The following is a 13,690-nucleotide window of genomic DNA, read 5'->3' as shown; positions in this document are numbered from 1 at the left end:
CCCTGGTGGAAGAACGCTGCAATAAAATGATTGCCTCCAATGGGGCTATAGCTGGTTATGGCAGGAGGCTGGGCAGGTGGAGCCCGGAACAGATGATGATCCTGTACGACTCTGTAACATGTTCCAAAGTAAGCTACGGGGCAGAAGTCTGGGGCTTTGTGAATACGGCTAGAATTGAACAGGAAGAGAATAGACACATGAAATCTATCCTGAGGGTACCACCCAGTACTGTTGGATATATTGCTCATAGGGAGCTAGGGAGGCCACACCTGGTGGACTCATTAAAATTGAGGCCAATTGTGGCATGGCTAAAAATTTGGGCAAATCCAGACGCATATTTAACTAGAGAAATTCTACTGGACTGCCTGAGTAGGACTCATTGTATCCGTATCCCCTGGCTCAAATATGTGAGAAACACTCTTGAAGAGTTAGGGTTCGGAAATTTTTTCAGGAACCCCACAACCATCTTAGCACAGCACAAGAAACAAGTAGGGGAAATTTTCCTAGAGCGGAAAACCCAATGTCGTGCGGAGGTTGAAGGAGAGAAAAAGTCCGTGAGGGCTTACAACTTGATCAAGAGCGTGGAGGGTATGGAGCCCTATCTGTATCTTGTACATAATGCACAGGACAGATTCCTTATGTGTCGTTTTAGACTGAACTTACTTCCTTTTATGTTGGCCTTTCCACCAGGTTTTACTATGTCGATTGAGCAGAAGGGACCCTGCGGCTGCGACAATCGGTCTCCGCAGGACTCCCTTCATTTTACTTTGCTTTGCCCCTATTTTTCTATGCCCAGGCGTAGATTTTTAGTAGACATACTAAAAAAAGCCAAATTGGAACATGCCATGGATGCTTTAGTTTATTTGCAACAAGCTTCTGATCCGCTAACCTTATGTTGTATTATGAATTTTATTAAGGTGGCGGTTCGTTTAAGGATGACGAAGGGAGAGGAATGAACGACCTGGGATTTTATATCTTAAATTTATGGCCCTGTATGTTGGGATTTTTATTGTATTCATGTACAAGGATCTTGACAAAGATTTAATGCTTCTTTTAGCTGTGTATATATTTGTGTGTTTTTATGGTGTCATGATCTTGATTAAGATTTAATGTTTTTCTCATTTATGTATATATATGTGTGCTTTTATGGTGTTTTCTAAACACCGAATAAAGATTCTTGAAATGAAATGACTATGGGTCTAATTAATAGTTTGGGGGACAATAACTTCACCATCCTGAGGGACCTATGACACCGAGTTGTCTGCAGGCCCTGTGGACAACTCTGTACATTGACAGGAACTGCTGATATGATGAGTTGTCTCTAAGCAGAAAATGTTTGACAGGCAATCCTGTCAGACATGACGGCCGGTTGGCAAACTTTTAAAAAAAATTGTTTTTCAAAACCAAAGTGGGAGTTTGATTTTTTAATGGCCCCACATAGTGAAAGTTTTGGGGTCATCATTTTTTTTCCTGTCCCTTACAGCCAGGTTTTATCCTAAATAGGGTGAGTGGTGTAAAGTCTGTCCGCCAATAATCACCTCCTCTGTTAGGCCACTAGTGGAAGTATTCTGTTGAGGAACCACAAGCAATAAATGGAACTATAATAAATTGTACTGAATGTCATTGGAATATGAATGAATATTCCCAGTCAATCAAAAAAAGACATGATAGCCATCAAAGACACAAAAGAAAACAAACTCATAGATGTATTATTCCTTGGCGCTGGGATCGGAGGTCGACTGGAAGCCCGTGGCGTAGTGTGGCAAGTCTGCCACAATCTGCGCGGACAGAGGTGAGCTCCCCCCTCCCTGGGGCTGCGGATTGGGGCTCCGGCCTATGGAAGGCAGCTGCAATCAGCCTCTGAACACCCGACGGGGGCAGGAACTGTGGATTTATAGATGGTCTAGTGGCGGCGGAGCAAAAGTTATTGCGGCCTGCAGAGCCAGGGGACATCTCGCAGCACTGCAGGGCACCAGGGCCTACACTGCCGCACCTAGCGGGGAGCAGCGAGCACACTACTGGGGCTAGCGCTGAAAGGGAGGCCTGGGAGCGGATAGAGGACCATTGGCAGATGGGGCCCTCCTGTACCCTCCCCCGCTATTGCCTTTCTTCACCTACAGCGCAGCACACCTCCGGCCTCCTTCTTGAACTGGGCAGTCGACAATCCCCGACCGTGGGCCTGGGAGTGGTGGAGCCGACACTGATTGTCTCTGGGGCACCTGCCTGCGAAAATATTTGTGGGGACAGTAGAAGCCATGGTTGCTCTGCATAGTGGCCATTTACGCCCCTCGGGGCAAGGACACACGCACGCATTACCACTCTGGGCCTTCGGGGGGTGGAAAACGTGGACTGATGTGGTGAGGCAGCGGTCCAATTCGGCTCTCCTGGGATGGGCGGTCTCCCCACCAGAGGGGACCTGCGTCGAAGCTCTACTACCTCAAGATTGACCTACCCGAGGTGCCCTGTTCCCTAGACTGGCTGTGAGGAAGCCCGGCACCAGGCCCGCACCGAAGAGCAAAGAGGAGCGGACACCCCCTGGCTGCGCCGGCAGTGGGGTACCTGAGTGCTGCTCTGGCGTGACACGGAGGGCCTTAATTGACCTGTCTGGCTTTCGCGAGTCCCTTCTGTGCCCGGTTGTGGGTCCTTGGAGTAGTGGGCTGTCCCTGGGGGCAACAACTGGAGGATGGCCGTGTAAGCAATGCTGCATACTGGCACCAAGTGGACCCCCGCATCGGTGCTTGTACATGGTAGTGGATTCTACGCAGGGACCGCAGGGGATCTTCCTTGATCAGAGCATTCGGATGGGGACAATCGGTTCCAACACGGCTGGAAAGGGGGGCTGTCCACTCTCACAGGGCATCGAAAGCTCACCAGAGGCGACACGCATTGAAGCACACACGAGTATGTGCTCATCCAGAACAAGAAAACAGAAGCCCCTGAAAGGCATTTTTGGTAGAGCTCACTCCATTCCCAACGTGGCGACTGCTACACCTAAGATGGCGTCCCAACAACAATCCCCCAGCACGAGTGACAAACCCATCACTAAGGCCTTCTTGGAGTCCCTCTTTAACACCCTTCGAGCTGACATACAAACTGTGAAAGCAGACCTGACGGCCGAAATAAAGGAGATCCGCAAAGATGTTGACGAAGTGGGAGAAAGAGTGGCCACACTGGAAGACAAAAGCGATGCTACGACGACCGAAATGGCCATGCTACAACAGGAAATACTTCGCCTACATTTGGACACCCAAGTACACCTTGAAGACCGCGTAGGCATAACATCAGAATCCGAGGGGTCAAGACCTCTTCGCTTTCACGGTGGGCTTGTTCGGACATATTTTGGCAGTCCCCGACAGCAAATCGAAATTGTTCTTGACAGGGCACATCGAGTGGGTCCACCGCGTGCGCCCAATGCCCCCCCAGCAGACATCTTAGTGTGTCTACAAGACTTCAAGACTAAAGAAGCCATAATTTCAAAAGAGAGATCTCTCCGTCCTATCGACTACAATGGGCACGCCCCGGTGCTTTATCAAGACCTAGCCTTGATTACCTCGCAACGCCGCCGCCAATTCCGCCCAGTGACGGAGCACCTAAGACAGCAGGGTGTTCAGTACTCATCAGGTCATTGATTCCGCCTTATATTTCGATTCAATGTCAAGCTCCACCAGATGCGCTCACTCATTGACTTCTGCCGCCTTCTGGGCTTGGCAATTCCAAGCGAGGATGACGACGACCAGAGTACCAACTCAGGGCCTGAGATCACACCCTTGGGGTGGCAGCATCAAAGCCGACGGATTCGGAAAACAAACAAAGCGTACATAGAAAAGAGCCAGCAAGATGCACTAGCTTCTGCAACGGAGGCCCTGGCTGGGGCGAGCCAGACAGCTGAATGACTAATGGATGCTGTACACGCCTGGATTTGGCTCCCTGACAAGTGGTGGACGGTGGGGGGAGCAGGATCCCTTCCCTTGGTCACACCATGAGCCCCGGTATGATGACCTCCTGGTCTATCTGGGATGGCGGACAATACTTCTGGAACTTATCCTCCTTCCTTGTTTCCCTTCCCCTTCTTGAAGTTGAGACTTTTATTGGGAATGTGCTTCTTTTGGGGCTTTGTTTTTGTTATGGGTTCCCTGGTCCACCTCTTTCTATTGCCCGTGTGCTCTCCTTCAGCTTATGCGTTATTCAATTATCTTATCGACACTCGCCCATCCCCATGGGCCACAACGTACATCGCACTTCAGCCCACACACTGTCCCCTGATGCCACGCGATTCACTTAAATCCTTACGCTTAACGTAAGGGGCTTGAATAACCCAATCAAGCGCAGAGCGATCCTTAATTATCTTGAGCAATCCAAGGCAGACATATGCCTATTTCAAGAGATACACCTTCTCTCTAAAGATCCATTTAGGTTGAAATCTCGGGCTTTCCCAATACAGCTGTTCTCCTCCAACACGTCCAAATCAGCTGGAGTCGCCATACTGGTTTCCCGCTCCTTCCAGGGTAGGGTCCTCCAGAAGGAGGCATAAATTAAGGGTCGCCTACTCACATATGAATTCGCCTTGGGGGGGGTGACGTTTGTAGTGGGTTCCATATATGCACCCACCGATGGGCAGATCAAATTCCTCCTTCAAGCCCTTCGAGAAGCTGCCACTGCTGAAGATGGCCACCTATTGCTGGGTGGAGTCTTCAACATTGTTTTTGACAATGACCTGGACCGTTCCTGTCAAAGAACGCATCAAGCAGGGGTACTCACATCCAAGTGGCTGGCCCACCTTCAGGATTTGGGACTACTCGATCTCTGGCGTCATCTTCACCCACGCACCCGTAGTTATACTTTCTATTCTGGAGCACACATAACGTATGCACGGCTAGATTTCTTTCTCTGCTCCTCCTCACTTATGGCCCATGCATTAAGCGCCGACATTCTGACAGCTTCCTTCTCTGACCACTCCCCCGTCCTGGCCTCTTTCCTCCTGCCGGCTTTGGAGCAACCCCTTAGACACTGGCGCTTGCTTGACAGGCTGCTACATCGCACATCTGTGATAGAACAAATCCAGAAGGCTATCACAGGTTTTATTGACCTCAACACTAACACAGATACCTCGTTGGCCGTGCTATGGGGGTTGCTGGAAGCAGTCATACGGGGGGTATTCATAGCCATATCAGCTGCCGATAAGAAAAGAAAGGAGCCGCAAGCGGGCAGAACTCACTCAGAGAGTTTCAGAGTTAGAACAGATGCACTAACGCACTTTTGCCTGGAGTCAACTATGCATAGAACGCAAGCACCTTGCTGCCCTGGACCAAGATAGGGCCGAGTACGCGGCCCTCAGGCTTCAACATTCCTATTATACGGGGGGACAGATGTAGCCTTTTATTGGCCAACAAATTGTGGGAGGCTAGGCAGAGACAAGGGGTCCACACAATCCTGACGCCGCGGGGTGAGTCAGTCTCCGACGACGCGGCCATAGCGGATATGTTCCGGGATTTTTATGCTGATTTCTACAGCGGGGATTCTCTAGATAACCAAACCAGCATTTACTATATAGCCAAAGCCCACATGCCCACGTTGACACGCGCTTAGGCCGATCACTTCTAGGACGATACAGATGGAGGAAGTTATCTCCACAATTTCGCGCCTTAAGCTGGTCAAGTCACTGGGTGCGGACGCCTACACAATTGCCTTTTATAAGGCGTTTTGCAGCCAGTTGCCCCCGGTCCTGACGGATTTGTTTAATACTTTCGAACAAGCAGGAGCCCTTCCCGGGGAAATGCTAGAGGCAGCAATAGTTGTTTTCCCTAAGCCAGGGAAGGATAAAACGATCTGCTGTGCGTATAGGCCTATCTCTCTTTTAAACATAGACATTAAGATGTACACCAGCATCATAGCGGCTCATCTAGCTCCACATATGGCCCAGCTGGTTGAGCCAGACCAGGCAGGCTTTATCCCGCAGAGGCAGACCAGCGACAACTCTAAACGCATTCTACATTTGATTAAGCTGGCGTCCCGCACCCAGTGAGAATACATGCTCCTGGCCATAGATGCTGAGAAGGCCTTTGATAGGGTGCACTGGCCCTATTTAGAGATGGTCAAGCTGGCTGGAGGCTTTGGTGAGAAGCTGCGGACCCGGATTTTAAATTGCTATCGCTCTCCCTGGGCAACGGTCCGTGTTAACAGTCATACATCCTCTCGGTTCCCTTTTGGGAGGGACACTAGGCAGAGGTGCCCTTTGTCACCCCTCCTCTTTGCACTTTACATGGAACCCTTGGCACTTAGACTCCGGCAGCTTCCTCTTATAACTGGGATTACATTTGGAGGAGATGTCCACACCGTTAGCCTCTATGCGGACTACATCCTCCTCTCTATCTCCAACCCAGTCACAGCTAGGCGCGCCCAATTTGTTGAACTATGCTGTTTTGCTCAAGGGTCGGGCTTTAAGATCAATATGGACAAATCCATAGCCCTCAATATCTCTCTCTCCCCGCACACTCTTACCCACCTGCAAGAGGAACACCCGGTGTTATGGGTATCGACTGCAGTTCCCTACCTGGGAATCCAACTGGCTCCTACTATACCGGCTACCGCTGATATTAACTACTCCAACCTTCGCACACATATCCGTAAGGTACTCAATGGATGGAAATATTGCACCATGTCCTGGCTAGGATGGATTGCAGCTGTCAAGATGACTGGTCTCCCCAAAATCTTGTACCTCTTTCAGACCCTTCCCCTTTGCCCCCCAAGGGGCTGGATTCAACACACAGGCAGACCTGTCACACTTTATTTGGCATGGGCGTAAGCCGCGTTTTCGACATCGAGTTGCGGATCTACCGCCGGAGAAAGGGGGGTGGAAATCCCCGACATCCAGCTTTATTTCCACGCTGCCCAACTCAGATACCAGGTAGAGTGGGACCGCCTGGAATCAGAAAAGCACTGGCTGTTCCAGGACCAGGCGGTAGCAGGCAGGCCATTACAGGGGGTGCCCTTTCTTAATAGAAACCATAGACCTCCAAACCTATAAGCCTCATACATCACAAGTACTATAATGGATACCTGGGACCATACGAACGTCTCCAACCAGCTGACCACCTTCGCGTCACCCCTCACACCGCTATTTCATAACCCCGAGTTTCATCCTGGCACAGTTGCTTCTGCCTTTAGGGCATGGCACTCTTCTCCCTATAGGTCACTGGGCCACCTCTTTGACATGGATGGTATCATCCCTTTCTCACAGCTCAGGGAGGATTACGGCCTCCTGGAAATGGAGCGGTTGCCATATTTACAAGTCCGGCACTGGGCGCTGCATCCAACAGTTAGGCCACAAGCACAGCGTCTCTTGACACCATACGAAAAGTGGCTAGTAACGCGCACCTCCGATAAGAAAATTATCTCTGACATCTACAAAATGCTGCTGACCACTACTACACACACATACAATGCAGGCCGCTCCAGATGGGAAAGGGACCTGGGGAGAACGCTGAGCCATAAAGAGTAGGAGGGCATTTACCATAGGGCAAGGCACTCAGCGTACCATATGGGCCTCACAGAGACCCTGACCAAGGTTGCCACCTATTGGTACTGCACATCTGAGCGCATCCACCACTTTGACCTTCGCCGGATCGACCGGTGTTGGAGGGAATGTGGGGAGGTAGGTACCCTAGAACGCATCCTCTGGAGCTGTCCTGTTATACAACCGTACTGGACCCAAGTCCTCGATGACGTAGACTTACACCTTGAAACACAGCTCCCGCATTTCCCCTCATATATTCTCTTGGGCCTGCCCAATCCGCTGACAGATCCACTTAAGTCGCAGAAGGGCCGATTTATTGCTATTGCTCTAGGAGCGGCGACACAAAACATCCTGATCCACTGGCGCTCTACCCAGCTCCCGACACACACCTGTTGGCTCCAGCTATTATGGTCAGTGTTGGGCATGGAGAAACTTACTTTAACGTTGGCAGGCAGAGGGTCTGAATTCCCTGAGTTGTGAAGACCTTTCCTCACTTTGCTGGTGTCGGGGTTCCGGGAACTAACATGCCCTCGGTACCTACGACTCCTTCACCTTCCAGATACACAAATTCCAGACGCCGCTACTAAAGGGATACGTAAACCAAGACGATAAGCACTAGCCTATTGTTGCGCAATCACACGAGGCACTCCAGTTGTTTCCTTCTTGGTGATGTATTGTCCCAACCCCCTCACGAACCAGTGAACTTAACAAGGATATGAACTCTTGATAAGCAAACTTGTCCGCAAGGGAAAGGGGAAGTGGAGAGAGAAACAAACACAAACAAAACACTGGTCTTCATCCAGGTGCTGTTTCTCATGGAAGTGTTCAGGGCCGTGGTCGTGCCTTTGCTGTTTGCACTTGTTCTTCAATTGCAAGAAAACCCAGAAAGTCTTAAAAGATTATTCAAATTTCAGAAAGTACTCATCAAATTCTTCAATTGTTAAATTAAACTGAACATTACACACCATTAATCAACAGGCTCTTGCCTTCACTTTGTTGGGTCTGGAGTACTCTCTGTCTTACTTTGACTTGAGTTTTACTCCTTAAAATAACAGGGGGAAAGTCTTTTTAATGTTTCTTAATCAATGTGCAAGAACAAAGTCAACAAGATTAGTATTATTAGTTAACGTTAACATTACACACTCATCACTACATGCACATACCTGAAGACCCAGGAAGAAAGGCTGAAACTGGGGTTCGGTTCTGGAAAACAATAATAAAGAAAGAAAAGACACAAGCACCCTAACGACCTTTCAGTGAACGCAATTACTGGGTACACTTCAGTGTTACTCCACTGTCCCAGTGCAAGAATTGCATTGTTCAGTGCTTGTTTTATCAGATGTCCCAGTGCAAGAATTGCATTGTTCAGTGCTTGTTTGTGTCACAAAATCCTTCACAAGCGTATATTTTTCTAGTCGAGACTTTTGTTTACATTGTCTTATGCTTGTTTGAATTTTCTTGCATGCTATTACATGGTTTTCAGGCTCATCGATATGCTCACAGTATGTCGCTTTTAATGCAATGTAATTTCGCTATTCTAATAAGGCGTTCGTTTAACTAAAATCGTTGCTAAGCAAGAGAAAAACTTACTGTCCTTTTTTCTGTTCACAGGTCATGAGATTCCTGAAGACGGGGGCCGGTTCTGGTGGCTTTCTAAGGAAGGTTCCGACGAATGCTGGTGAAGCAGGAAGTCGCGTAGGACGGAAGGAATGCAGGTAAGAGGGAGGCGTGCTCGGATTTCTGAAGACGTGGAGGGCTGAAGCAATGAAAGGCTGGAGCAGGCTGGAGAAAGACCGGAGCACTCCTCGTGACGCGATGCCAAAGAAGCAAAGCACCGTCACGTTTGCGAGCGCTCCATTTATAGTGTCGGTGAATGGCAGTTAAACTAATTAACAAGCGCTGCACGTGGGGCCCATCCCGCTAAAGAAACACGTAAAACATTACAAGGGAATGATAGATACAACAACAGGCATTGCTACCAAGGATGGACAAACAACAAGCACTGCTACCTGTAACTGGGAAAAATTGTACAAAAACAGGCAAATACAGGAATTAAGCAATGCTATCATGACTTGACTGTATCAGTATGTTGGATTTAACTAATGGCTGCATGAGTACCCTTAACACCTATATCCCCTACCACTTTTTTACCTTTTCCTTTTATTGTTCAAGGTGGACGAGGGGGGGGTGGACCTGAAAGGGGTGGGGGGGTCTTTGTAAATGTTCCTGTTCCTTATTAAGTTTGAGGGCCCGCTCCATGCTTATTACCTTTGGTAACGATACTTATTGCGACCCAGTGGTCTCATATACATTAACGGAGCCGAGAGCCTTGTCTTTTTCTTTCTGTCTGTTTTCAAATCAATGAAAAGATTTAAACCATAATTCACAAAAAGATATATACAATGAAAAAAGAACAATTGTGTGTAGTGTCCCCAGTGAAAACAGGAACCTTAGGTATTGGTGACATATTTGTGACAATTTTTACAAGGTGCTATCACAGCTCGCAATACGAGTCCTTTGCTACTCAGCATTCTCTATAGACCATCTGAGATTATTTTTCTGGAACATCCCTAACCCCCTCTTCTGCTAATCTGAGTCTTCATATATTATACAGCTCCGCTTTGCCGATTGCCATAGCCCCACTACTTTCAGTCACATGGTGATTTGCACTGCTTCATCACTTCTGTATGTTACGTGTATTATGTGTTGAGTTCTGGGGTTGTACTTTGTTTCATGTGGAATTAATTATTTGTTTCCCCCTCCCTTATGATCCGCCCTGAGTGTGGCTACACCAGGGCGTATTGCAAGCAGACCCTATGATGAAGCATGTCACACACTTCGGTGTGTGAGTGAGGGCAGTTTTTTCAAACAGATGAGTTTGTCTAGTTTGTTATATGTTAAGTCTCGTGCACTCCACCCCCCGTTTTGTGTTTACTTGAGACTTTATGGAGGTTCGGGTGGTAGAGTTTATTTTAGACCCTCTCCCCTTCTATGTGTAAAGTGAATTTTTGAGCGGCAGCATAGCCGCAGGGGTACTTCTTTTATAGTCCTGCGCAAGGCTTAGCACAGGGCATACACAGTGCTGCATTACTTCACCACTCTTTCACTCCTCTTTCCGCTTTCGACAACTCTCCCTTCCAAGGGCGTGAAGGTATACGATCCAGGAGAGGTACTCATTCTGTTTACTTTCCGTCTTTTTGTATTACAAGATGGCATTGATCCCGGGACTATCATTTGGATATGATATAGTCTCTGACATTCTGGCAGGACCATCTCTCTTAGCTGACAGCTCAGTCTCTGCAGTACTGGCACAAGGGGAGGGCTGGGACACTCTTCTTGAACTTAAGAAAACACAGGTGAAAACGATATTACATGGGGCCATTCTTAACAAATACCTAAGGGTAAATGCTACCCCGAGGGGACTCCTTGTTACGAATGAACCATTAATTTTTTGGGAGGATGAAGAATTCAGACGGGACTGGGCACTGGTCTCCTGGAAGTGCACCCGGGACTGATTAGTCTTAATTATTAGGACAGCCAAACAACTAGCTGATGCCCTCCTGATACAAATTACAACAACGGAAGAAGGACTCCAAGCTAGTGTTGTAATGGCGACCTTTGACCACAAACTAGACCAAATTAATACAGAACTTTCAGAATATAGGGACCATTTGATTCATTCAAAAATTTCAAAACTTCAGAAGTATTTGAAAAATTTCTCCAGGGAGAAGGCTTACCCTTACACTACTACAGAATATGCCAATAAGAAACTGGCAAAAAGTAACAAGAGCAATCAACAGGGCCGTCCTCGTTATTATACCACCAGTAGCTCTAGCGAGGGCAGTGAGAAGGAGTTCCCGTCTAATAGGAGAGGTAGGGGACGGGGGTTCTGGCGTGGTCCTAGACCACAATTCTTCCACGAACCCTACCAACAGTACTCTAATCAGGCCTACAACTGGCCGACGATGGGTTACCTCCCTACTGGACCTTACCCGAACCCAGATTGATGGGCCCCACACGGTGTGGCTCATGTAGCGTATGCCATCTTACGTGCAATACCCAGTCAATTGACCTCGGACTACCAACCCCATGGGAACAAAGATCCCACACTAACTGCAACTCATAGGGGGTCATTTATTTGATCACCTGTCCTTATGAAAAAATGTATGTGGGGATGATGAGCAGGAAGGTGCGAACGAGAACTACAGAACATCGAAGCACAATAAAGTGCGGGGAAAACCAATACCAAACTCACACTTTCTAGAACGGGGACACACGATTGAAGACATTAAATGGACTGTCATAGAGAGAGTACCACTAGGGAGACATCAAACGGATGACCAGAGAACATTGTTGCTGAGAGAGCAAAAATGGGTCTACCGTTTAAGAAGTCACCTTGTTGGTCTGAACGATGACATCCCGTGGCAGTCATTGGGAAGACAGTAGAGACTTACTATTGTGGGGACTTAGATATAATAGGTACCCACAGTACATCTTTTAGGTGTACTACCCGTTCTCCAAAATCTCCCGCTCCAAATGCTATCTCCTTAGATACCAGTCACAAACTATTTTTATGAAACCAACTGTGGGGTTTTAATGACGGAATTGCACCAACATCAGCATGTTATGGTGTAATTTGAGGTATAAACAACTTCGATCATGCCTTCATGTGTGCGTTGCAATGATTACACCTCTGGCACACAAGGATAATGCAAGGAACGCTATGGCGTAATTACACTTTTCACCACACTTAGGTGCTTCCTCGCGTTGCGTGATGACCGGTACATCTTGTGCCACCCTCCTCCACCTATAACAATATTATTCTTGGGCACCAACCAAAAGCAGGTTTCTTATTATTTTTTAATGAAACCGAATTCGGATTCGCACCAACAACAGAATAAAATGGTGGAATTTTGGGTATGAACACATTCCATCATCCCATCATGTGCGCGTTACTATAATTACTCCGCTTACACACAAGCGCACTAACATCAGTATACTATGGTAGAATTTTGTGTATAAGCTCATCACATGCGTTTTACCAGAATTACACGTTCCATCATCCTCAGGCGTTTCCCGACGGTGCGTGATGACGTCCTGGGCGGGACCGTCAGATAACGTGTGGTGCGAGCCAGCCCGTTTCAGGAAGTAAACAGCCTTCTTAAGAGCCATAAGATGTCTCGGACGCCGTCTTCACGGTGATCCGGACAACAGGCAGAGACGGCAGGGCAGGCCCATGGAACAGTAAGGAGATGAGACATAGGGGGGAAGGGGCACCTTTGTGAACTACGAGAGACGCCGGAGGGCGCCGCGGCATTATGTTGTTGCGAGGAACAGGGACTACACTATCAGTCCGACATTGGTGGAGAGGGGTTTACGGCCATTTCTTTTTCCTTTTTCTTTCTTTGTGATGCAGATTGTGTTCCCGGGATACCCTCCTGACGGACACCAGTTCGAGTTTATATACCATATAAACTCGGTGAGTACCAATGCGAGCATAGTTGATCACGCCCGATTTTTAATAACGAGAGAGGGAGGTGTGTGATTAAGGGAAGAGACGAGGTGATACCTGAAGTGTGTGAGTGTATATATGCAGCAATGGTGGTCTTTCTAAAACAAACAGAAGTAATACCATTTAAAACGTGTTTAAAACTCGGATACTTGAGGAACCATTTGCAAACCCGGGTAGAGAGTTGAGAGGGTGCATTTATACGCCTCTGACCACACAGTGAACTCAAAGAGATATTTTTAATGTATATGGAGGAAAAGAGATTACCTGGGAGTGTAGCATGTCTATACCATCTCCTTTTCTTTCTAGTTAATGTTCTCCCTGACTATTGGGAACATTCACTTCACGTGACGAGAAGGGCTAGGATCTTATTAGACCGGCTCTGACTTCGGGGCACACTAACCGAAATACGGTGGGGCCAGAAGTGGTACTGAAAGCGACAGCAGTCCTGAAGAAGACCGGGGTGACCTTTTGAGGCACAGTAAGTCAGTCGAAACATGTTGACCATAGCAGTACCAGGAGGAAAGTCTTGAGAAGCCTCATCTTCTTATCAAGACATTACCCATCCTTTTTCTTTTTAATCCTGGTGGAGGAACCTTGGAATAAAATTTGTGGGTTGGTATCCTCAAACCAGTTTTAATTATTTCCTATTAACTGCACTTTTTGTC

General features: G+C 47.9%; 1 protein-coding gene and 1 long non-coding RNA gene across 6 annotated transcripts in view; one reads left to right on the top strand and one right to left on the bottom strand.

The window, feature by feature from the left end:
- The window catches only part of LOC144781698 (uncharacterized), a 572,082-nt gene extending 562,475 nt beyond the window's left edge, over window positions 1–9,607 (top strand). For all 5 annotated transcript variants that reach the window (XR_013601052.1, XR_013601051.1, XR_013601049.1 and 2 more), the window contains one exon: window positions 9,125–9,607. This is a non-coding gene — a long non-coding RNA (uncharacterized LOC144781698). The remainder of the gene's footprint in view (window positions 1–9,124) is intronic.
- Window positions 1–13,690, bottom strand: part of LOC144781694 (cytochrome P450 2G1-like) — a 424,926-nt gene that overhangs the window by 311,731 nt on the left and 99,505 nt on the right. The window lies entirely within an intron of this gene.

This window comes from Lissotriton helveticus, chromosome 9, assembly GCF_964261635.1.
Source record: "Lissotriton helveticus chromosome 9, aLisHel1.1, whole genome shotgun sequence".
Lineage (NCBI taxonomy): Eukaryota > Metazoa > Chordata > Amphibia > Caudata > Salamandridae > Lissotriton > Lissotriton helveticus.
The sequence above is the reverse complement of the archived record's forward strand: the minus strand, read 5'-3'. Positions and strand labels throughout refer to the sequence as shown.